Consider the following 27,892-nt stretch of genomic DNA (forward strand, 5'->3'; position numbering starts at 1 on the left):
TAGATGGAATGTATAAGGTATTTTCTTTCCTTTCCGCTTACTTTCGTTCTGTAACTTAAAGCCCGTCCGTCGCATAGTCGGGAAGCCTGAACTCGAATCTCAGCGAGGACATTGCACATTTTTCACGTCTCCTGCATCAAAAAGCCTAATGATTCTACAAATGTTGCATATAATGAGACAGAATATATAAATCGCAATTAATATTTTATTGTGATTTTCAATCGCTACGATCTCCGTGGAGAAAATTCTGTTTAGTTTTTTACCTAAAACCTATAATGTACCTTCTAATCTTTAAGACCTAGGTGGAGAAAAATTTTGAACTCCAAATTCGTATACAGTGTAAGTAATCAAATCACTAAAATCTGGAAGATCACTAAATTCTGTTTAGTTTGAATGAAATTTTCACTGTAGGTTAGGTTACGTTATTTAATTACGTCAAAGCCTCGAGGGCTATCTGCCTAAAGGAGGTATGTCTTCGTGGAGGACTTTCTAAGGAAAACTGGCTCGTATACACGTTACACATGGGGCAAACCACGAAAACACCCATGCAGCCAGCCCGTTTGCGGGATTCGAACCAGTGTTCAGCGACTTTACCGCTTGGCCGCTGGTGGGCAAATTTTCGCTGTAAATAATACAGTTTTCAATTACTAATGTCTAAAAAGAGAAAATTTTGCTCAATTTAGGCCGCAAATTCTTATGCAATATAATTAATGCAGTGCATATGTGGAAAAGATTTCTTAACTTCCTACTATAAGCTCACATTTTCCCTATATCTTATTCAAATTTTCAATTGTTAATAAAATACTTTTTATTCATCCACTCAAGTTCAAATACATTTTTTTAACTTGTAGTGGATGACACTGGATGATACAGTTTTTTCACATATTAAATTCAACGAAAACTCTTCGTAGCAGGTCAAGCATATGTCGCCTTTGGTCGTGTGAAATCATTAGATGGAATATTAATTGAAGAACTGGACTGCTCAAAACTCATTGGAAAGGTTCCTTGCAATAATGAAGCATTATAAGAGATGGATAAAATGAGAAATTTTAGACCACCATCAGCTTCATAAATTAGAAACAAAAAAATGTTAATAAAACTTTTCTTTGTTGACCTAAGTAGGAATTTACTTTAATTTTTTTTATATTACTTGATTAACTTTAGATCAGAAATCGATATACAGTGTAAATAATTAAGTTTCTAATCATTAATATCTAAGCGGCGAAAATTCTGTTAATTCCGACCAGAATTCCACATGCAATGTAAATAATGTAGGCAAAACTGTCCCTTTAAGAACGTTCTTACTATTTTATCCTCTTCGTAATATGCTCAAATTACACTAATCCTGATAACTGCATATTCAAAATAATAATTTAACTTTTTATTGCCAAGTTAAAAGTGCCAATATTGCATTCTCTGCAGGTCAAGTACGAAACGCGCAACTTACACGCGATGCGATTCTTCACGTGCTTTCCGAAAAGTTGTTTTGGCGAGTTTGGCGAGAAAAAGAGTTTTGGCAGAAAATGAGCGGGAAACTTTATTTTCCTTTGATCAGTTTCGAAGTTCGCCCTGTGCGCGGATGAGGTTCTAAGTTATCAGTCAGTGGAGATTACTACTTCTCTTCTCATAAAGGATTCTTTAACGGTTTCATGCGCATCGTAATGTTGTGAATGAAACTGGATAAAATCTTGCTGAAAAAGGTAAGAGCTATTCTTTCATCACGGGAGTTTTTTTAGAACTTTTTAATTTTTAGAACATTCAAAATTCCAGTTGCTTATTTTTCTACAGAATTATATAAATATTTTTGCCGTACTATTCAACTAGTTTGAATCGATTTAATATTTATGATAGTACGTATTATTAAAATTTTTAAATAACGTTTATTTACGTTCCGTAATTTAAACCTTTAATTTATTTTCATAAATAAATAATTTGTTTATAGTAAAATAATTCATTCATTAATTATTGAAATTCGCCGGTATTCAGTAATATCTTTCCCTACATCGCTGGTATTTTAAACTCAATTTTATTTTCATGCATTTAATTTTATTTTCATGATTTTTTTTTCTCAATTTTCTCAATTTTATTTTCATGATTTGGTTAGTTAAAATCTGGAAAATTAAATTAAAATATGTATCTGTATTATTATATTCCTTTTTTCCCCTTTTCTTTTTATACGCAAAAAATGTTTACATGTTTTGAATAGAATACGAAAAGTATTAAATGTTGCATAGATTAGTGCAAAGTATTTAACTTGCTCAGTTATAAAAAAAAATGCACAAAGACAAAAATTAACAAAATTCTGTAATATTTTTGGTGCTTTTGTCATAATAACATGAAGCTTTTTTCCAAAAAGGTTGTTATAACTGTAGGAATTATTTTTGCAATGCTTATAAACGAAAATTATAAAAATAAAAGTTTCATTCGTTATAGCTAAATAGCTACACAATAGTATCACAGTAAAAAATTAAATAGGCAACATTTTAAGTTTAAAAGTAAAAAAAGATGTGGGGGGGGAATCTGAAAGCTTTCAGATTTTAAATTACGTCCAAAGAGGCGTTTTTTTAACATTTTGTGTGTTAGCTTTATTTATTAAATATCATGTTCTTCACACTTAAATCATAAAATTCAGTTCAAGAGCAATATCGCAAAACAGTTTTAAATTGAGCATATTTTTAGAATTTCCGATACAAAGTATCGCGCACTAGAGATAATTTTTTTTTTTTTTTTTTTTTTTTTTTTTTTTTGGTACAACGTTGCTATTGCTCGCTTTGAAATCCTTGAGTTTGTTAATCGAAAATTCGTTAAAATTTTACAAAATATTAAATCGATAAAAAAAACAAATTCCAAATTTGGGCTTCCACATGCACACATTCGCAGTAGTATTACGTTATTCAAAATTCGATGGCTCTATGTACCCCTGTTTTATCACAATGTAAGAAATATACATACATTTCTGTAGATTTTTCGTTATTTAATTTCTTCAAATACAATGCAGGACTCTAGCATATGGTGGCAACAGTTTGAAAAGTGAAACGGACATTTATAGCGAACAAACGCAAAATTGCAAAACGAAACAATTGTCCTTCAAGGACAAAGCCCCTTTGAACTAAAAAGACGAAACAGAGTTGAGATAATGACTAGTTTTTTATATACATCTTCTTAAAAGCTGCAAACTATAATTTCTTTCATAGAAATATTTGAGTTAAACAATATTTTGCTACATCTGAAATAATATATTTTCTATTAGAACAATATAACATGAAATATATTTTATTAAAGTCCTGCGAAATGTAACACAATAGAGCTACAGGAAATATGGGGAAATAAAAGTGAGGAATATGTTCAGCTTAAATCTGGTTTTCCTGCAACAGTGATAGAACTTACTTTTATGGAGGGAAGGGAACAGATTTTTAAAAAACCTTTTTTAATTATTATCGTTCATGAAATCCGCTCATTTCACTAATTTTAGTCTAATTTATTTCTTTACATGAATATTATTGAGTATCCACATTGTGTGAATTTTATCAAAAGTACATTTAAAAAGGTAAATGTAAAGTTGAAGAGTCGCATGGAGGACTATTTAAAAGCATCTGGTTCATATGCAGGTTGCTCATGAGGAAATCCACAAAATAACTCGAATGCCTAACCCATTTTTTTTTTCAGAGAACACAATTTAACCCCCACATATTTTAAACCATTATGAGTTCTCTATCTCTGGTGGATTCGTGGCTTTAATAGCCTTAATTTCCTTCGAAAATTGCTTTACAGTTATTCGAAAGAACTGAAAATTTAATAAAAATATAAAATCATTTGACATAACTCTCCCGTTTCCTTTTTGAGCGTTGTTTTTTACTTGAATAATCAATCTGCCTTTAATCTTTTCTGAAAATTTCAAGTTGGCATTTAAGTAAACAAACATTAAAAAGTTACTTCTCGCAACAACAATTAAAAAAATGTTGAGAATAAAATGTTAAAGCAGTTAACAGTAATCAAAATAATCGGTGAAATATGAGTAAATTTCTAGGTTACAAAACGTAGTTTTGAACCTTCTTCAACTGCTAGAGTGAAAATAGTGAAAAAGAAACACGTGCGTACGTGAGGAAAAAAATAATTCGAAAATGTTTTAACTAAATGGCAGGAATATCATTTTGCATAACACATAAGCAATAGATAATAATAATAATTGCTTATGCATTTCGTGTTCATCAGTTTTACTGAGAAGAAGGTTTTATCTAACCTTATGAAATGTAATTCTGCAAATTCTCTTACCTTATACTAATTCACGCAGAATATGATTCATTGCTTTAACATTTAAGTTACTTCATATTTAATATGCAAATACTGTAAGATTACTTTTCCTTAGAAATGGTTTGAATACATCAGATTGATGTAAGATTCTAATGGTTTTTCATTGCTTACCCTGCGTTTCGTGAATGCTCACGGATAAATGCATCTGCATCTATTGACCAATTGACAAATTTAAGTACTTTGTTCTACAAAGATACTACAGTTATATAAATGCCTATATCTTAACCAGGGATTTGAATTCTCTGAATTCTCGCCCGCAAAGATTGGAATTGACTTCGTTGGAAATGCTGGACTATATCTTTCGATTACTGCTTTTTAATCCCATAAGAAGCAAGCGGTAAGTTTGCTGAACACTAGTTAGTAGTTCCAACCAGACTCAAATCCTGACGATCGGACTGATTGCATATTTACATGGTTTCCCATATATAACGTGAGCAGAAAACGGTTTTTCTTAGAAATCTTCGCGAAGACATCCTCCCCTTTAGTAAGATATTCTCGTGTCGTTTGCTATTATCTAAATAATTGAATCGAGCCAGTTTTTAGATATTCATAGTATGAAGGGATATAATTGCCAACAAGGTTATGAAACAAATTATTTTCGTGATACTTCCACTTTAATAAGCCCCCCCCAAAAAAAAAAAAACCTGAAATGTTTTATATTTTAAATTACGTCCAAAGGAGCGTTTTTTTAACGTTTTGTGTGTTATCTTTATTTATTAAATATCATGTTACCATAAAATTTAGTTCAAAAAATAAATCGCAAAATAATATTAAAATAAGCATATCTTGAGAATTTTCGATACACAGTTCGACGCGCTGGAGATAAAAAGCCCCCCCCCCTTACACGTAGAGTGTGTGTTGCCATTGCTCGCTTTTAAATCGTTGAGTTTGTTACTCAAAAATTCGTTAAAGTTTTACAAAATATGAAATCGATAATAAAACAAATTCCAAATTTCAAATTCGGGATTTCAGATGCCCATATTCGCAGTAGGATTACGTCTTTCAAAATTCGATGGTTCTAGATACCGTTGTTTTATCACATTGCGAGAAATATACATACATTTATGCAGATTTTTCATTATTTAATTTCTTCAAATATAATGCAGGACTCTAAGTTTTTTTGTGGCGACAGTTTGAAAAGTGAACCGACATTTATAGGAGTCCGGCGCAAAGTGCCAAAACGAAAGTAATAGTCCTTTGGGACTCAAATGCCTTTGGACTAAAAATGTTATTTGATTTATTGCTTTTATGAATCATTCTTCTCATATTTTATTATCTCTCATATTATAAGTATTTTATGGCTCCTTTCTGCATGCCTTTGTAGTGTATAGCTTAGCACACTCGGCGCGTATTCGAGAGGCCCAGGTTTGAGTCCCGGCGAGGGCATTGCTCATTTTTCACGTATCCCGCTTAAAAACAAAAAAAAAAAAAAAAAAAAAAAAAAAAAAATCTAGTGACTCTACAAATAGGAATTATTTTACACCGGTTATCTTTTCAAACACTTAAATATTAAAGCAAGTAGTAATTTCTGTTAAACGTTTTCTTTTTTGATGCAGGAAATGGATTTCATCGAAAGATTGAAACAATGAAGTTTCAAAATTACTTTTTATGATATCATGAATACTATTATCACTACTATTTTATTGCGAATCCTATTGTTTTTTAAAAAATTAATCTTAGACCTAATAAATCGAATTTCAACATAGTTGTTTCTTATAAGGATGTTTTAAAATTACTTTACTACTTTTCCTTAATTTATTCTTATTGAGCAAGTGCTGCAGCTAGCCAATCATAGGCTGGGAATATTTTTAACCCAAGATTACTGAATTTTCTAGTTCTCTTGACGCCGTTGAATGATATTTAGGTCTTCAAGCACCTTACAGTGTTAAAATGAAGCTGCTTTATAGTGCAGAGGAGTAGTTTAACATGTCTTTAAGCTTTCGTTTTGAATGTAATGAACATATAATCACAAAAGAATTAGATATAGCAAACAAAACCTTCTGTTTGGCGTATAGTTTAACCAAGACTCTGTCTATTTCGAGGGCGGGCAGATGCAGGCCTCTAATTATCAAAAGTGTTTTTTTTTTTAAATAAGTCCTGAAAATGAGGGACCTGTACCTGTTCGCCCTCGAAATCGATAATAACATTGGATTTTTTTCGAAACAGGAAAACGGAAAATCAGTTGTATCCTCAAAACCACACTTCAGTATTTGTTGGAAGTACTAAACACTTACAACACAATTGTACGAATAATTCCTTAGTTTCTTCTCTTGTTAAAGCGCAGCTGGAAAGAGGCACAAGATCCAGTCGACCAGATTCAGGTAGGGACGAATCGCTGCCCACGACATTTTTATTTGGGATATCCCTGTAGAGAACATTAGTTTCAAGGGCTTAATATTCTACGGCTTCGTAAAAGATTCCAATAACGGATAGTCCAATGTTAGCTGGGCTTGCTGACATCATGACAGCAAGTACAAGGGAAAATAAATATTTCTTATAGCCCATAAATTTAATTAATGTTTCAAAATTTGTGACAGATATTGTGATATTACGAGCTATAATTTGTTGCTTTAGAACAGGCACCTCAAGGCCATTTTCTTCTCTACCTGGCTTGCCTCGTAATGATAGCAACGATTGCAGCAAAAGTTAGTCGAGTCCTCTGATTTGCTAAAAATCCCCTATTCCCTTCTGGGCGCCGGTGATGACACACGTTACGATGGTAAATAAAAAACGGGTTACTGCGACCAATTTTTAAGTAACAGACTGCAGGTTAGTCTTGATTTACAAAGCTTCTTTCCCAAAATTGTTAAGTCATTTTTTCTGGGAAAGGTGGTAATTGTAAGAATACTGAGAGGGAAATATAGAGTTTGGTTTACGAAACTATATGTTATAAGGTATTTCTCCCGCCTTCCTAGCGTGCCTTCGTGGTGTAGTAGTTCTGAACGCTGAGCCGGTATTCCAGAGGTCCGTGGTTCGATTCCCGGCGAAGGTGTTGCTTATTTTTCATCTCTCCTCTTTCCAATTAACCTAATGTCTCTACAATGTAGGTGTAAGCGCAGAAGGTTTTCTCATAGTGGATATTGTAGAAAATGCATATATAGAACAGAAAATAGAGGTACCGGGGGGATCGTAAAATACTGAATAGGAGGGAGACATGCTTCCTTCGTTATTAAGTAAACAAAGAAGACGACAGGGATTTGCACTCACTATTCGAGAATAGTCTGGGTGAATCCATCATTCGAGGAGGGCATCGGGTCAAGCATTGCCTAAATTATGTCAGTGTGATGTAGAAACAAGAAAAAAACTACGCTTTATTAACTATAGTAATGTTTTTACTGGTAGCATATCTTTCTAAATACGGAATTTTTTTTTCTACGCAAGTTTATATGATTAAATGTAAAATTTTGCGTAGGTTTCGTAAAAACATACTTTTTATTACCTTAAGTAGTTTAGAAAAAAACTCTTTTTGACATTAGAATTAGTTTTAGAGCAGTTTTTCCAAATCTTTTGCATAATTAGGCTACGTTAGTGCGCCGTTAATCCACACACCGGTCTAGCAAATGCTACTTTTGCACAATACCTAAGATCTTTAATTTATCTTTCAAATAGCAAAGGCCCACCAGCGACTGAACGGTAAAGTCGCTGAACACTGGTAGTTCGGTCCGGGATCGCATCCCGGTGAACGAACTAGCTGTATGGGCATTTTCGTTGTTGTCCCCAAATGTTAACAGGTTTATGAGCCAGTTTTCCTTAGAAAGGTCCTCCACGAAGGTTATCCCTCCCCTTAGGCAGATTTATCTCAAACGCGCGAGACTGTTGCCACTCGGAAAAATGTGTGCGAAAATTAGCGCTTTCAGAGTTTTTAATTAATATTTCGACTGATTAAAGTCGTACTAAGATGGGCATAGTCGAAATGGCTGCCAACGAAGTTTTGGAATCGGGAATAAAGTTTGGTGGCGATAGCTATAGTAGTGACTGAGTTATTAGTGAATAAACACAAAGGGTTTGTTCTTTATATATATGGATTTATAAATTTAAAATTATAAACAACTGAATTATACGTAAAATGGGAAGCAGCTGTTCAAATAGAAGAAATAATTATTGATCCTAAATGATAAAACTTAAACAATATTTTTCAAAAATGGAAAGTAAAATGAATTAAAACGATAAAGCGGAAAGGAAATGCATTTTCAGTGTCTTTACAACATTACAGACAAATTTGTAATCTACACTTTAAATCTTTTCCTGCACATTGTATAACACTCCCCCCCCCCCCGCGTTACACGGTTTGCAAAATGCCATTTCATGAATTTTTTTTCTATTTTGAGTAGCATATGATCATTAACTTATCTTTAAAATTATAATGAAATGTTATTAAACAGGGTTGCGTACGGATTTAACAACAACGTACGTTCTACCCAATATTTCTCATTTTTTGAAAATTTATCTTTAAAATTATAGCAAAAAATAAATAATTATTTAAAAATATACTGTTCTTACTAATTTTATTACCATCACAGTAAAGTATTTACAAAGATCCTTTGAAGTATTTGATGATATTTGTAATTGACAATAACATTTTGTCAAACTTATGCTGTTGATGCAATTAATAAAATTCCTTTCTAACGACATATGTTATCTACATCCACTGTAATAATATAATATTTGCTTATATGGTTACTCGTTCAAAGAATAAGAAAAGAAAGAAACAATAAAAAATACCGGTTTTAATACATTACTGGGAAAGCCAGGAAAATTCTTAAATTACTTACCACATTTTTGAAATATTTTCTTCTTAATGAAACATGAAATGCAAAATTAATCATAAAATTTTCAATTACATTCAAATTTTTCACACATCACTACATATTACGGTTACTTTGTCTCCACATTAGAAAGACTAGATCATTTGCTTTCGTGCATTTCAAGTAATAATTTCAGATTTTTTAATACTTTTTTTAATATCTTTGCACTCAAACGGTTCGTTAATTGTATTAGCTAATTAAGCTATTTATTTATAATTAGGCAAAAATCAACCTTACTATAATATTAGTTTCTAAAGTAAATAAATAAATAAAAATAAAAAATAATAATTAAATAAAAAAGAAATACAAATAAATAAATAAACAAAAATAAAGATGTGTATTTCGAAAGACACTTTGATGGGTTGGTTCTCTGTCCTTCGAAGAGAATATTGTTCTTCTCTCTGAAGAAGAACTAAAACAGGCAGTGCAGAATATAGAACTGTAATACTAAAAGCTGCCTCGATATTTCCTGACGCATATTTTTCGTAGTAATTAGCTGTATGAATTTTGCTTCAACAATCGAGTCACTCTCCATCGTTCAACTGTCCAGTAACATTTCCAGTAATCCAAAATTAGTAGGACGCCAAAAATGTTAACTCTGTAACATCCCTTTATAGAGTCTAAGATTCAGAAAACAACAGAAATTGAAATACTTAAACATTCCCTTATGTAGTTAAAAAATTACAGAACACCGGAAATTTGAATTCTGCGCCATGAATTAGTATAATGGTGTAGGAAGTGGTGAAATTTGGTTAATTCTTCTGTGATCAAGTTAAGCTGATGTAATCCGAGCTTTCTCGATTTGACGGCAAGCGGACAATACTCAAACAGCACGCGTTCCAAGTAAAATGCCGTTAAATTTAATGTATTAAAATGCTATCTAAATACTAACTTCAACACAATACTAACAAAAATGTTTGGCGACTTGTTTAGTTCCCTAGTCCACACGTTAGTATTTCTACGTTAAAATTGGCAGACCAAACATGGGCACAAGTGCACTTACCCTAATTTTTCGTGAGGTCTTGCCATGTACTTAAAGATAAGACTTACGATAACATATGACAACAAGAGGTTTGATTTGGTTTCTTTGATTATGCAGAGCTTATCCGCTTAAGAAGGGAGAGTCCTCCGTAGAGGACATTCTAAGAGAAACTTGCTTGTTATACACGGAAAAAATCCATGCATCCAGTCCGTTCGCCTGGAATCGAATCCAAGTCGAATTACCAGCGTTCAGTGATTTTGACGATCACAGAACTAGAGTTATGCACACCAAGTTGTACTTTCTCTTAATTATAATTAATTTCTCTTAATTCCGCTTTGATGAAGGGAGACCCTTCCTGCTATCTGTTAAATGCATTCGAGCCTATTGTATTAAATTTAAGAGCAAACAAAAGCTGATTTTTTTCCTGTTATTAAATACGAACCAAGTTCAGAAAATTCTAATGTACGAATATCAAAATCGCAATAACAACCTTGTATTTCGCGTACATTTATTAAAATACTCAATCGATTTCGAGAGCAGCTACAGGTCCCTCCTCATCGGGAGAACGAAATTACTAGAAAGGTACAAATATCCTTCTATGACTTATATAGGTCACCAGTGGCCTAATAGATAGGACCGCCGAGCACTCGTATTTCGACCCCTACGAATATGCAGGCTGAAGGAGTATTTTCGTCATTTTCCATATAACTAATGTAAATATAAGTCAATTTCCTTAAAACGGTACGAAGGAATACTTTCTCTTAGGCAGATAATCCTAATTTACTTTGCCACTATCATTAAAAAAACTAATCCTAGATTTGATCCTAGAGATTATCCTAGAGTCTAACCTAAATCAGCTAACTCTAGATAGTCTGGAATCTAGACTACCACAGAAATGGAAAGGAATTCCAGATAGTCGATCCTACAGACTGGATTTCACTCTAGAATCTGGTCCTTGTGTTGATCCTAGATCTAATTATAGGGAGATGTGTGTCGATTTTCGAAAAATATCCCTTCTATTCATGTAAAAATGTGTTTAGGTTTTATGAACGAAATTTAGAATTTATTTATTAGATTATATTGCAAATATTTTATGTATTACCAGCGCAAAACTAAGGTAGCGCTCTATAGACGATCATTCAAAGCATTAGGATAAGTAGGAAGCTAAATTGTTTGGAATTGTAAATATATGATTGTTGTATAAAGTGACTTTAATGAATGGATAATGTTGCCCTCTTTCAGGTTGTTATATTAAAAGGTGTCTCCACAATCCTCTGTAAGAGATCAAAATTGTCTTTGCCCACCTCCGCACATCATGAAAATTTAGATTTGATTCATAGAAACATATTATGAGAAACGTAATGTAAAATTAGGCGAAAACGCAACCTTAATCTGACGTAGATTTCATTAAAACTCTATTGATTTCAGTTGCAGTTCAGACAGGTCCGTCTTCTTTAGAAGCAAAACGGTTTAACGAACTGTGTAAAATGGTTCAATAGGAAACATAAGGCATGAAAACTTAGTTAGCCAGCTTTCTCTTTCAGTGCATTAAAATTTTGCATTTTACTGGAGAACTAAAATAAAGGAGAGGAACACAATATTTTCCAGTTTTACTCCTTGTGCAAGTTCAAAAGCTGTTTCGCCTATGACTTCGAAAGGTGGCTTAACTGGAATTAGCTTCAGGTGAAATTTATTCAATTAAGCATATGTTATCATTTTAAATCGTACAACAACAGAATTCCTACACTTCGTTTTTGAAGGACATTACAAGGCTGCGTGCTACATTTGAACCCTCAGAAAACTAGTTTTGTGATCCCCCCCGCCCCCCAAAAAAGTAGACGAATTAAATAATTTTCATGAAATAAAATTGCCTATCTTGCATAAATCAATACTAGCAGAAAATATATATGCAAGGAAGTAGATGACCTTTCTTTCTTGTGGAATGATATTTATTTATGTAAAAATTGACATGACTTTCATATTTTAATCACGAAAGATGTTGTATTTTAATCAAAGCAAGCGACATTATGCGACATGTTTCCAAGAAACTAGATTGGTTAGCCAATTTATAACCACTTTATTCATGTAGAATGTTGAATTCTTTCATCACTGGCAGTATATAATAATAAAATATTTAGCAGAAATAAGTGCATAAGTTTTTCGAAAAGGTTGCTACAATTTATATTTCTTTAAATATTCAGTCAGTATTGAGTATTTATTTAGACACTTGTTTCCGATTGCAAATTTCTTATAATAGGATAAAGTATTATATGAAAGCGTCTTCAATGCGTGGAAGAATTCAGTATAAATAATACGTAAAACTTTACAGTATAATTACCCATGCAGTTTTTATAAGAAAAATTACAACAAAGTATTTTTCTTTTCTATTTTTCCACGTTAAAGATCACGCAATATTGTTATATTTCGTTCTAATTTTAAATATTAATTTTTCTGTGGGATGGTAAAAGTTCCACACTCACACATATAATACAAGGTCGGCACTAGGTTTAGCCGCTCTGCAGGAACTAAATTCTACCGCCCTGTGCCTATGAATTCTAAACATTTTGCCTCCCCTAAATTCTGTCGCTCGCTGCGACGACACTGGTTCCAGTGGCGCCGGCCCTGCATATATATATACTGGGTGTCTCAATACTAATATTACATATATTTTTAGTAAAAATAGAATGTACCCAGTAGGGTATGTCCTATTTTTAGTTCAAAGGGGCTTTGTCCCTGAAGGACTATTGTTTTCGTTTTGCGTTGAATTACCATAAATGTCTGTTTCACTTTTCAAACTGTTGCCACCAAATGTTAAAGTCCTGCATTATATTTGAAGAAATTAAATAATGAAAAATCTGCATAAATGTATGTATATTTCTCGCATTGTGATAAAACAATGGTAGATTAAAGCCATCGAATTTGGAATGACATAATCCTCCTACGAATATGGGCATGTGGAAGACCGAATTTGAAATTTGGAATTAGTTTTATTATCGATTTCCTATTTTGTAAAACTTTAACGAACTTTTGAGTAACAAACTCAAGGATTTCAAAGAGAGCAATGGCAACACTCTACGGGGGGGGGGACTTTTTTATCTCCAGCGCTTGGAACTGTGTATCGGAAATTCTAAAGATATGCTCATTTTAAAATTATTTTGCGCCATTGCTATTGAACTGAATTTTATGGTTTAAGTGCAAAAAAAAAATGATATTTAGTAAATAAAGGTAACACACAAAACGTTAAAAAAAGTCCCTTTAGACGTAATTCAAAATCTGAAACCTTTCAGGTGTTTTTTTTTTTTTTTTTTTTCTTTTTTTTAATGTTGTTTACGATCCTACTTGTTATGTGTCGAAATCATATAAGAAAGTAGGATCGGAAATGGCATATGCATGCAGAAATATATGCAGGGAAAAACCAGAAATGAAAAGATATTACGCAAATGAATGTGCATTTTAATAATAAATGTACATTCACAAAAGCAATAGATTCCAAAGAAGGTGGTCGCAATGTCCACAACAAGTTATAATGCAGGCCTCACGTCTCCAGCGCATGGAATTTCAAATATTTTGGAAAATTCCTGGCATGTCTCCGACTTTCTCACCAGCTAATGCAATGCGCGCTACCATTTCTTCAGCGCTGTCAACGGAAGTGTCATATACAAGTGTTTTTCGTTTGCTTCTATAAGTATTAAAGGCATGGTAGATCCGGTGATCGAGCAAGCTAATGCAGCGAACTACAAAGTTCGCCATATACAACGTCTGATGGCTCTGTATACCAGATGTATTTCGGCTATCTCTACGTTCGTATAATAACCCATTTTGCTATCCTGTACTGAAGTTTCCCGACGAGAACACTCGGACCAAGGCCATGGACACCGTCAAGGACCCTGCATTACTATGTGATTACGAATCTTCTAGGTGCACCTTTTCCCTGGTAGAAGTTTGTAATCCTGGTACTGAGACATCCTGTATAGTTTTATGGGTTCCGTCAAACAGTGCCCGTCAGGGGCCGAGTGTTAAGACCACTAAATACTGGGAGTTCAGTTCGATCAAATTCGTAAGAGCTGGGTGCATAGTTTGTTTTCGCGTTTTCCCCCATGTGCAGTTTGACTGCAAGGCAGTTTCCTTCAGAAAGTCCTCCACGAAATCATCCTTCTCATCAGGAAGATAGCCTTCGTGCTTTGCCAAATTCCATTTCATTCAACAAAAAATACTATTTGAGAGGTTCTCCAACAAAGTTTGAAGACTATTGACCTATACATTTCATCATATTCTTTACGAAACTATACTTTGGATGTTATGTTCATTTTAAACACTTCAAGGATGTATTTATTGTTTATGAGCACATTTCTTTTTAAGCATCTGCACGAAAATGTACTTTAGACCTATGAGAATAGAAGATCTTGAGGATCCTAGACTTTTAGATATGATTCTGTCGCCAAAAAATGTCCTCTAGGATTTTTTATAGTGCAATCTTCTCATGACATGCAGCATCGTCTTGTTACATCCATTAGTGATGTTAATTTTCCTACAGTAAGGTAATGAACTTGTTGACAATTAACATTAATTATCTTGGTAAGTTGTAGCATTCATGAATGTTTTAAAGAGAAGCTAATAATTTATCACATTATGATACATCAGACAAAGGTTTTTGCCAAATGCAAAGGAAGTTCTGTAAATAGCTGCAGGTTTTCAGAGCTCCATGTTTGATAATTTTGGTGAAAGATATATTCATATTGATGAAACCACGCCTTGTGGACAGAAAACATCTATATCTCCATATGTCGTTCCGGATAAATTTTTCATCAAGACAAGAATCAGAGGCTCCCGCGACATACAGTTTGAAAATGCTGAACAGCTACTCGTAAAGGATTCATCAAATTATTTAAGTTCCCAAAGAATTTATTCTCCTGAAACTCAAACTGATTTGTCATCGTCTTACATGTAACCTAATATTATAGAAATCTGAAAAATCACTACAAACAAAATAAATGCATAAATATGTGCCCTTCAACGAGCTACTTACACTGTAAAAAAAAGTTCGCTCTTTACAGGAAAACGTTTTGTAAAGTTACAGAAATCAAAAAGTTACACAAGAATTTCCTGTAATGGTAACAAAAGCAAACTGTGGCTGGTACAGCTAATTTGCCTGTAACATTACAGATAATGTTTCAGTAGCCGCGCGGAAGAATCACGTGATTGACTGAAAATCAGCCAATCAGAAGAAAAGTGTTTGAAAGCTAGTTGCAGAAAAAAACATGGCTGAATGCATGTTGGTTGTATAGCGCAGGTAAGTAAGAAAATGTTTATAATTACGTTTGAAATATTTTTTGTTAATTTTATGCAGATTATTCTCATGCACTTTGCACTGTTATATGTAGTGAGTAAGTATTTAAACGTTTAAGCTTTGCGATTAATTAATATCAGTGTTCGTAATGAGTTGAAAGAGTGCAGAATATTTATTCCAAATGCAGATCTAATAGTAGTATTTTGTCATTGTGCATCCGATAAATTACGCCTTAAATTGCCCGTATTATTATTTATAACTAATTATTCTAAAATTTAATCACTGTTGTGGTATTTAATTGAAACGGTAATGTGGTTGTTGAAAACAAAATTAATCATGTTAGCGTTCGTTTGCAATCGTCTGACCAAAGAACGTTTGACATCTTTTTCCCGGCAGGTCTTGCGAGAAAAGTTTATGTAAACATTTAGAATTCTGAATGTAATGTATATATTTTTTTTTTTTTTTTTTGCTTACTAGGTTTAGTTTATTCTTTTTCTAGGATTACCTAATTAATTATACTTGGTTTATAATTCAGTCTAATATGTTTGTATACGAGTGTGTTATGAAGTAAAATTACAAAAACTTGAACAATGCGGTCGAGAATCTCGTTTATTCTTTAGTGTAATAATATTATTTTTTCAATGGTATTAATTTCTTACGAATATGTTATAATTCCAAAATGAAGTAATTATATTGATTAAAAATATGTCGCATCATACTTTTCGTAATGTTTTGGTTTACTAACTAGATGCAACTTAATTATTCCATATATTTTAATATACCAATATCAACAGGGAAAAGATGGAAATGACCTAAAATATTTTTCTAAAAATTCGTTAAACTAGTTATAAAAGAAAACTAAAATTTTGTACATTATTTCCAAAAATATTCCATTAATATTTTATAAGTTACAAAATTTATTATATTGTATATATAACTACCATTGCATACTTATAAGTTTTTAAACATTTAATGTAGAATTTAGGTTGATTTTATTTTGCCCAATTTTAATACAGTTTTGAAGTATGATAGTCTTGTTACTAGGATAGCATGAATCTGCTAATACAAGTTTAATGTATTTCTTGACAAATGTTTCTCTTATTCATGTAATATAATATATAAATCATAAAATAAGTTTTTTTTAAATAAATTATGATTGTGTATTGGAATTTAACACAATTCTGTATCTATATGTTAGTATTAAAAATAAAATAATAATACATTTTTAATGAAGCATTGATTTTAGGATTAACAACTGTAAATATATATATATACTCACACATGAATAAATGGAAATGCAAGTTACTTTTCCTTACAAAGCCGTCCATGAATATATACTTCCCTTTAGACTGATAGCCTTTGCATGCTTTGCCATATTCTATCAATCCAAATGATGCAAATATGCAGAAAATTTTACTTTCTTTGAAAGTTAATGCAGGAAATAAAGTTCAGTGCATTTGTAAACTACATTAGTTCTCTTATAGCTTGGTATATTTAATTGTCCAATGATTTACTAGTCCAAACTAATGCAGAATTCAGATATTGTTCAAATAAAAGAAAATTAATAAGGTCTGATTGCACTGTGTAAAACTTCCAGCTTCACACATGTGCAATATTAATTCTATATATTTTATCTCATTTTATTGATTAATTTAATAGCATTTCGTGTGACACTAGTAGAAATTATTTATTAAATTTTATGCAGTTTCTGATCTACGTTTTGATTTTGTTATTAATTACGTTAGGTTACATAAGATTTAAAATTATGTAAGGTACAAAAACCTTCTGCATCTATTAATATATGCTGAAGTGAATGAAATTATGTCAGTGAAATTTTTTTAAATCAAAAACAAATTTCTGTGGAAAATTAAACTTATAAATTCTAAATGCAAACAAAGGAGTGAATTTGAAAGTTATCAAATAAGCCAAAGTGTTGGTAATTTTTGCAGTTTTGCAGAAGAATTTTTATACTGTGCAGAATGGGAATATGATGTTTGGTTTTGTTAGTACAGTCAAAAGTCGTTAATCCGGACTCGTCGGGACTTCGGCGATTCCGGATTATCAATTTTTCCGGATTACAGATCATCAGTTTAAATCTGGTAAGATGGCATGCAGAAATTTTAAAATTAAAAATATGAAACCGTAATTTATGAAATAAAGAACAATTATGATCTAAAGGCTATCAAAATTTACCCAAAAAAAATATTTATTTGTTTACTTTATTAAACATTTCTTTCAATGTAAGTTGTTTAAGTTGCTTCGTTTTATGTGATAATACTTTCTCTTTAATTCTATAAACAGCCATAATTTCTTCTTCAGTTACAAAGTTCCGCTGTTGAAGTCCTATAATTGCTGTGTCGAGAATACCGACTAATTTGACGAAAAATTTAGGGTAACTTCTTTTGTGAGCGCCTTAAGAGAGACAAACATTACCTAAATCATTAAAACAATTTCAGAATCCTGTTGCTAAAAGAAAGCTTGGGGGAAAATGTTGTCCGAGTCCCAGTGATTCATTTCGACCAATATGTAATATTGTTTTAGAAATTTAAGGTAATAAATATAATATTTTTCGAATGCTAAAACAGTTCGAGAAATTTATTCAAGTTCTGAATTCTGAATATAAGTATACTGTATATTATATTTAATAACTATGGTGGCTTCATTTATGAAAAGATTTGCATATTGGCTGTTTTTGTACAATGAACCTTCTCTAAGCTAGCTATGCGTGATTCCTGAAGATTTTGATCTTTAATGATATTGGGCATCTTAGAGAAGTTATGTTTACTAATTAGTTATTTTATGAGGAATGCTGGTTAAATTTAAAAAGTGATTGACTGAGGTAGCTTGTAGTAATGAGATGGTTCACTGTAATGCAATTTTGTAAAGTATTTAAGCTGTTCCTGATTACTTAAGATATTATAAAGAAATATGATTAAAAGTGTTACATGAGCACATGTTTAAAACATCTATTAAAATAATTTTTATAAACTTTTTAAGAGCATGATTATGATTTTAAAAGAAATGTTTTTTTCTTTATTTAGTAGACATGGTTTACAAAGAAGGGGAAAAACCATTCATTTTTTCCAAGCAGTCGAAACGAATTTTTATGAAATGTTATATTGTGTTATTTTTTAATTAATTCTTTTTTTAAGGTTTTATGTAAAGTTTATGAATTAAGTAATAAATTATTTTTACTTCTGTATTTTAATTAGCATATTATTTGCTTCATAATGTTTCACAATAAAATTATGAATTCAATAAACTTCATAATTAACATGCTGTAATATATATATAGAGAGAGAGCATAAAGTTTGTTTTCTGTTGTCACATGTATATTTCACAATTTTGTATGCAAATCTCGAAATTTATAATAACTAAGAATACTTTTTAGTATCACTTTCTAAATGGTAACTATTAAGCTTAAAGTTTTTGTTGTATCATAAATTATAATACGACGTTTAGCTTAAGAGAGCTTCTCCTGACGCATGCGCCGTTCGCGTTTATCCGCGCGGTGATGAATGATGACGTAACTGTTTATTACGTATGTATGTATATGTATACCATTCTTACTTCTTCGCCCTTTTTTCTCTGCTGTATGCAACTATGTTTAAGTTAATCTCTGTCATTAAAAATGTTCATTGATATTAAACGTTAAGGGTAAAAACGTTATGCAGTTGCCATCTATTACTTCAAACAATAGCAGACTGTTGTCAAACACTGAGTGCAGATAAGAATAAAAAGGTTAGTTGGACGTTGTAATTCAAGCTTATGAACAAAATTTTGAATTCCTTGTAGTAACAAAATAAAGTTCATTGCTATGTTAAATTCTTTAATTTACTGAAAATGTCATTTTTTAGAAGGAGAGAATATAATATTTTTGAAACATAAAGAACAGCTGTTCTGAGTTCTTCATAAAAATATTTCACAAAATGTCTTTTATTGTAATAATATGATCATATCAACATGCAACACGTTTACTCATATAAGTTAAATCTAAAGGAACATGTGTCTATTTTAACTAAAATTACTAAAAAGAAAGTTCTAGAAAATATCTTAATAATTGACACTAAAACATGCAAATAAAGCATACTGTTTTTTTTTCTCATCTATTTTACAGGCCAAATATAAGTTCCAGATTCCATTTCATTATTTTATATAAAGGATATACATGTAATTTAATGTAAGGAGTAGCATATCAATTTGAACTTAATTATCAAGTTAAACTAAAATCGATTATTAATCAAAATGATATATATACATACAGATATTGTTTTACTCAAAACATATTGATTTCAATGTATTTTATTATAATAAGCATCATTTTATACAAAAATCTATTACTTTTATAGACATATCCTTTAGTATTTCATCTATAAAAAATATATTCTACACACATATAATTACTTAATGAGATATTAGAAGGAAATAATCTGAAACCTTTACAGATACAACCATTGGAATTTTACGTAAGAAAAGTATCTTCTAATCACATAATAACTTGCTGTAATAATACAAGCAAATAACCTGTAACGGTTACAGATATATCTGTTGAGATCTTACATGAGAAAAACATGTTATTTTTACATAATTATTTGATGTAATATTACACGCAAATAATCTGTAACCATTACAGATATATCGTTTGGGATTTTACATAAGAAAAATATGTTCTACTTACATAACTATATGCTGTGATATTACAAGAAAAAGATCTGTAACCATTACAGGCAAAACTCTTGTAAAGTTACAAAGAAAACACCTGTTGCTGTTACTCAAATAACCCATGGCATCCCAGTTTCCATGAGTTTTCTTAGTAACCTTACAGATTTTTTTTTTACAGTGTACTTTTAAGCTGTCTTTTTTATTCGGTGTGCTTTGCCATAGTTTTAAATAAAAAATGGGCAATAATATGCTCAATAAATTATTTCAAGGGACCAAATAGTTAACTAAACACTTTTTGTTCAAGGCAGAATCATCAGTCATCAAAAGAGCACGTTTGATTTATTAAAAAAGTGATCTCTGAAAATAAACTTTAATTTAAATCTCGATATGAAACATTGAAAAATTAATTCAATAAATTCGCTGTTTGATGTCTTTAATTGGAAAAGTGTGAAAACTTTATATTTTATAATGCATTAAACAATAATATTTTTAACTGGAATTTTTATTTAAATGTGGTTATTCAAAAAATTAAATTTCCATTTCATGAAACACATAAACTGCAAATTAAGTATCAGTTAGAGAGAATATTACAAACCTTTATTTCTTTTATGTTTTATAACTAAAATGCCACATAAATGTCCATGTAATTGCACTTGAATGAGGTAATTTATTAAATTTTGTTGAAATGTTTATATACGTAATAATAGCAAGGGAAAAAAAAGATCAGTGTTGATGTGTAATACTCAGATAGGATAGATTGTCGATCCATATTGAAGAGGAAGATTTCTGATTGCGTAGGGCTCCCAAATTTGTGTTAATATTACATATGTATCGTTCGAAAGATTAAAATCTAGGTAAAAAAGAATCATGAAAATTTAGCCGTTACCAAGAATTACGTTAGATATATTAAGTACGTGTTATTTTGAACTTTTTGAAGAGTTTGTTTTAATTGCTTAAGTTTACATATGGAAGATATATCCTGTTCTTTATTCGTAGAATATTTAAATTTTTTCATTATTATTATTAGAATGAAATTATTCTGCAAATAATAATACGACATCCTTTTAGTTTTCAATGATAATATTGTATTTATCGTTTAAATCATCGAAATTTTATTATTTTTAATCCAGTTTACGGCAAAAATACTTATCTTTTTATATAATTCATACATTTTTAACACATTCATTATTAATTCTTGCAATATTTATATAATTCCATTAATTTTATGTCTAAATTAGGATTGCGTAATGAAAATTTAAGTTTCATACTTGGTGGAACACCAAAAAAAATTCATGTTATTTGTTTTATTATGTTATCCACTTCATTGCAATGGAAAGAAACTGAATGTATTCGGTTCTGAATTAACATACGGGCAAAATACAGCAAAGTTTTACAAAGACTTTAAGATTTTAAAACTCGTTCATCAAACATCTGAAGTTAAGAAACTTTAATAACCAGACTTCCTTCTTTTTCTATGTATGGGAAATAAAAATAATTTGATCATACGTTTCCGCAATTTACACTTTATAGCGTGAAAATGAATTGTCGTCTGTTATTTAAAATGTGAGACAGAAATAATTTTATATCTTCTGTATGTGTTTGAAGTAACAGGAAATGCCCCAACCCGAAGTTGACAGACTATTTTATTGCGTCTAGGTGGGTCGAAGTCTGAACATCAACAGGTCATCGACAAAAATTTATCTTTTATTTTTTGCAGATAAATTATGATGCATCATCGAAAGAAGAATACAGCAACATAACTCTCAACACTGCATTGAATAATGTTGATTTCATATAACGCTGTTTACCTGTTCTCTGAACAGGCACTTCATTTATGATATTTTGTCGCCAGTTATACTGGAAATCAAAGCAGCACTAGATCTGTACTGATTCATCATAAGAAAGTCTTCATAACAGTACCCCATCATTAAAGGTACCGGCATCTTTATGCAAGTCAGTAACTGTTCTCTAAGATAGAAATTTTCATTACAGTGTTGGCTAAATAAAGGTTCTTGTACCTTTATGTTGATCAGTTTCAGACTTGCAAAAAGTTACATTCATAAAAATGTGGCCATCTTTGCACCAAGAAGAGTTGTGTAAGTAGAATTTTCATTTTCTTTGAGATTAGCAAACTAAAAGGAGACACTTACAAACGGTGCCCCAACATAAATGTGTCTGCTCCTTTATGGCGTTGGCTTTTAAGAGTTAGAAACTATCCATTGTAAGAGGTGGGAGCATCTTTTGAAGGTTTCTCTCTCTTTGAGTAGTGGCCATCTTAAGCCGAAAAATTCTTAAATTTTGAAATTACTCGTAAATATCTCTACCAATTTTTGTCGTAAGAAAGTCAAATTTTTTATGTTTTAACTTTTAGAAATAATATAAACCATAAAATATAAGTAAAAAAAGAAAAGAAAATCTGAAAGATTTCAGATTTTAAATTACGTCCAACGGGCGTTTTTTTAACATTTTGTGCGTTACCTTTATTTATTAAATATCATGTTATTCGTACTTAAACCATAAAATTCAGTTTAAAAGCAATATAGCAAAATAATTTTAAACTGAGCATATCTTTAGAATTTCCGATACACTCTCACGCGCTGGAGGTAAAAATGTTTTTTCTGTACAACGTTGTCATTGCTCGCTTTGAAATTCTTGAGTTTGTGAATCAAAAATTCGTTAAAGTTTTACAAAATATGAAATCGATAATAAAACAAATTCCAAATGTCAAATTTGGGCTTCCAGATGCCCATATTCGCAGTAGGATTACGTCATTCAAAATTGGATAGCTCTAGGTACCGTTGTTTTATCACAATGCGGGAAACATACATACATACATTCATGCAAGATTCTTCATTAGTTAATTTATTTAAATATAACACAGGGCGATAATATTCGGTGGCAACAGATTGAAAAGTGAAACGGACATTCAGAGTGATTCGACGCAAAATCGCAAAACGAAAAGAATAGTCCCTCAGGGATAAAGCCCCTTTGAACTAAAAATGTACACTGCTCAAAAAAAAAAAAAAAAGGGACAGTGCTATATCTCCCGTTCTACTGGGCCGATTGACAAAATTCAAACTACGTTTTTCATGTCTCGAAGGCGCGACTTAGGATATATATTAGATTTATATATAGTACTATTCTAACATAGGTATTTTGACACAAAATCGGACTTTTTCTGAAATAACATACCAATTTTTTTACATATTTCGATTCTACGACTCAAATTATTCCAGAATACCAAGTTTTGTAAAAATCGTACGAATAGTTTTTAAAATATTAGCTCTCAAAATTTTAGCTCTTCAATGTTAATTGAATTTGGCAAATATTTATTAATATCTCTTTTTTTACTAAACCTTTTTGATTTTTTTCTCTCACATTTCGAAATTTTGGTTCATTCCAAATAAAATTTACCCATTTTTTGCGTTTTATTTTTTAAATTTCTATTTTTAAATAATTTTTATAAATTTTTCGAAAAAAATTTTGAATTATAACCTATAAAATTTTTGCCATCATCTTAAAGTAGGTGTATTTTTAAGCATATCTGCAAAAAATTAGACTTTTTTATTCAAAATTTTCTAAGATATACACGAATTTACATAATTTCGCGTTTTGAAATTTGGCACCTTTTTTTTGAGCGATAATAACGCCAAATGTGGTCTATGAATTTTTGTTACACTGAATTGCCACAGCTATTTTTAACCTTAAACTTCAAGTAAAATTTTACGGAGAATTAATTATATGACATTTTTTCCCTCAATGATGCTTAATAAATATTTATTAATACTATATGAAAGGCTATTTTTTTTAAATTATAGATGATATTATTCAAATTTTTAACTATTTTTTTTTTTAATTTCTCTCGTATCTTTTCTTTTTTTAAAAAATTTAAGAGTAAGTTTTTGAAAGAGTAAATTTTTACCTTCGGCGTTTTATCGTCTGCTACTTTACTTCGTTTAAATCGAATTGTCTAAAACTGAGAATTTTCGTTTGATATTTATATGAATTTTATGACATTAACTGCATAATTTATTTCTAAACAAACTGTTGCTTTTGAAGTGGCTGAAACAGCGACTGATACTATTATCCATATTTTTAAAGCACAATATATTTTTATAGAAACATAATATTTAGAATAATCATTTTTTATAAAAGTCAAATTATGATATAAACATACAACCCTCTAGAGACTGGATTAATGGAAGTTCAATGGTTATGTAGAAATGATCTGCAGCTACTTAATGGCTGGATAAGTCAGCAGATTCTGTGGACAAGTAAGAATAATTATATAAACGACACCAACATTCTGGATTCAATAAACAACGAGGATACGATGTTTACTAAATGAATTTAAGAAGTTTTAAAACCTAAAAAAGCAACTCATTTTTTTTCCTAAAATGTATTTTTGTGCGTAGCGTATTTTCATTATATCCTTAAAATTCTAATTTAGAATGTAATTGCCAAGAACTGAATCCTAATCATCAGTAATATAATAAGTAATTATTGCGGTTATTAATAAATCCTTCTTATAAAGTAATTGCAAATATTTCAAAAAACTTTCTGTCTGAATGCAAACATTTTTCTATGCAAATATTTTTAATTTTATATTAATCAAGATTGCACACCATATTACTTATTTCCACTTCAAGTCTTACCGTCAGTTTTAGTAGAATTTACAAATCAATTATATTTAATTAAGGATTGGATTGGATTATTTAATTATGGCAAAGCACACGAGGGCTATCTGCCTAAAGGGAGGGATGCCTTCGTGGAGGACTTTCTAAGAGAAACTGGCCCGTATACACGTTACACATGGGGAAAACCACGAAACCGCCCATGCGGCCAGCCCGTTCGCGGGATTCGAAACTCGAACTGAACTACCAGTGTTCAGCGTCTTTACCGCTCGGCCGTTGGTGGGCTATTTAATTAAGGAATGACCATCTAAGTTAAGAAACAGCGTAACGTAACAACATTTCAATTATTGGTTCCGTATCTTTCATGTTACTCCCGATTGGCTAGCTACATGATTTTTAATGAGTATTCGGATTTTACTAGTAACTTCACCTGGAAATCGAGCTTAAACTAGGTTAGTTGGTTATTTGAACATAGAAAGAACATGGGAGCTATTTGATTAAGATGCTTTCATAGAGAATCTTTGTAAAGAGAACCTAAAAAACTACGAAAACCAACCATGCAGCCTGGGTTAGACTGAGCAGCAAACAATTAGTATTTAACAATCTTTTCTTTTTCAAATGCTAGGCGACGGATGAGGCTCCAATTAAATCTCCAATTTAATATTTTATTTGTAAATATTTAAAATATTGTTGTATTCTTTGACACAAAAAGCAGAATTTAAGTTTTGTTAACTCGTTAGTAAACTACCAAGCCGTAGTGCAAATGAATATTCAATTTCTTTGGCAATAATTGTATTCACTTAATATTCTTGGAATATGAGCTAAAGAAGGAACATTCTCGGAAGATTAAAGAAGTGTTTAAATCCAGTGATATTAGGTTTGTCTTACAAGCTCAGGATCAAAACGATTCTGCAATTGCCCGAGTAGTTGACTTGTAAATGGATGTGAATTAAGCAGATGACTTTTAATCTTACAATATTCAGCCAGAAAATGAATTCCAAATGTTTTGTATTGCATGACAATGCATCTTTTCATTATTTTCAATAACCAGTCGGAGAACCGCTTGTGTTCGGAAAATAAGTATGTGTATTCAATCGTCCTGCATGTTCTTCAAATTTGTCTTCTTGTGATTTTTTTTCCTTTCTCAAAAACTAAAGTTGCCTCTCAAAGGAAAGTTTTTTGACATTGAAGAGACAAAATTAATATGACATCTACTTTTAGAGGCATGTCAAAAACAGATCTCTACAAACCCTCTCTTCCATTACATGCTGTGCAGTCAGACAAAAAGTTACATCAGCGTAAATTCTATAATCTATTTTTATTACACTCTGATTACTTTATTAACATACAGTGAATATATACTAAATCTTTTACTTTAGCTTAAGTAATTCGGAATTTTTGACGGAATTGTTGTCGGAACGAGGACTTAGAAGATAAGTCAAATTGAATATTTCGATAACCCAGTAAATTCAAGTTCGAAATTTCAATATTTTATTTTCGGAGGGAGGGGAAATGTTTTCAGTTTTGGTCCATTATACTAAGTATATTTGCTTCGATTTTTTATTTTTCCATAAAAGCGAAAATTTTACGCATGGTATACATTTAACGCATAGCTTCAAATTAAAATTTAATAATATACAGAGTGGTTATAATTAAAGTTCCACATTGAAACGGTCATAAAAGGAAAACTACTGGATCAAATGTTATCAAACTTGGAAATCGTGTAAAGGAGGTCATGGGAATTTATTTTCCGCGAAAAAAAGGAAGTTTGAAACCTCACCACCAGGGGGGAAATGGCGCTGTATGCAATATTGTTAAACGAAATATGGGTCGGAATCTAACTTAACCTTTTGTTAAACGGGTTTAATATGTTGTATACCCTTAAGAAACTTTGAAGTAGGCAAATTACCATTTAAATACGTTAAATTCGATAAATGTCGAGTGCGCCATCCCTGTAAGTGAGAATTTCGTCCGTGAAAACCACGAATTAGCGATTAGAAAATGTGAGATCGCAAATCACTCTCACAAGTGCGTACAATCTGGAAATCGTTTTCTTACAGATCGCCAATTTGTAATTTTTTAAGCCTGAATTCGGTACTAAAACATGAAGATACTGATTCAAAACGCTTTTAATCGATTTGGGCCAAAAAAATCTCTCATGTTATCTGTCTAGTTCCATTGCATTCTCCTACTGCATTCGATTGCATAACAGTCATTTCACACCCTTTACTGTTGAATGACAGCTAGTTTTATAACTGAACCATTTTTTCTGAAGAGCAGTCGACAGCTGGACCACTGCGATTGCAGCTCACTTAGAGCCAATATTAAAATGTTTCGTGATACATGAACTGCAGTAACGTGGCATTTTAGATACTACGATTTTTATGCAGGGCTGGGCAACACCTGAAGAGCGTCGCATAGTTACTTAGGCAACATTTCACGAATGAACGTCTTATTGGCCAACACTTCCCCTCTTCCCACCAGACATCAACCTCTGTGACTTTTGTCTCAAAAGCACTGTTTATGGTGATAATCTAAACAATTTGGCAGAAATGAAAAATGTGATACACTGTAACATTCCTCCTGATATGCTATGTGTAACGTGTATACGAGCCAGTTTCCCTTAAAATGTCCTCCACGAAGGCATCCCTTCCTTGAAGCAGATAGCCCTCGAGTGCTTTGCCGTAATCTAATAAACCAAACCAAAACCAAACCTGATATGCTAAGAGCTGCTGTTGAGAATGCAGTAACATGATTTAACTTGCTTTCGGAAAATGCTGGACGCTACATTGAACATGCTTTGTAAGACGTTTCGGAAAATATTAAACACATTTTAAACAGATGTTTTCGTGTCTTATTTCATTTAACAATATTGTATACAGCGCCATTTTTCCCCTGATGGTGAGTTTTTGAACTCTTTTTTTCCGCCGAAAATAAATTCTCATAACCTCCTTTACACGATTCCCAAGTTTGATAACATTTGGTCCGGTAGTTTTCCTTTTATGACCATTTCAAAGTGGAACTTTAATAATAACCACCATGTAAAATAAGCTTTAAAAGTCTGACAGTTTGGTTCAAGTCCCAACTTTAAAAAATATATATAAAAATATAAATTTTTATATTAATTCTCTTAGAAAGCATGTTTTAAGAAGCTAATTTTTCTCTCGCGTTATAGATTTTATAAAAAAACATGATCTTTAATATGATTTAG

At 31.3% G+C, this 27,892-nt stretch overlaps 1 protein-coding gene across 2 annotated transcripts in view; it reads left to right on the plus strand.

Moving 5' to 3' along the window:
- The first annotated feature begins 1,551 nt into the window (after positions 1 to 1,551).
- Positions 1,552 to 27,892, plus strand: part of LOC118183048 (uncharacterized) — a 204,291-nt gene continuing 177,950 nt past the window's right edge. For both annotated transcript variants that reach the window (XM_085813322.1, XM_085813323.1), the window contains exon 1: positions 1,552 to 1,700. The gene's annotated coding sequence lies outside the window, so the exon portion shown is untranslated. The remainder of the gene's footprint in view (positions 1,701 to 27,892) is intronic.

The sequence above is a fragment of the Stegodyphus dumicola genome, chromosome 3, assembly GCF_044657685.1.
Source record: "Stegodyphus dumicola isolate Sdum_Otavi_A_Nest chromosome 3, ASM4465768v1".
NCBI lineage: Eukaryota > Metazoa > Arthropoda > Arachnida > Araneae > Eresidae > Stegodyphus > Stegodyphus dumicola.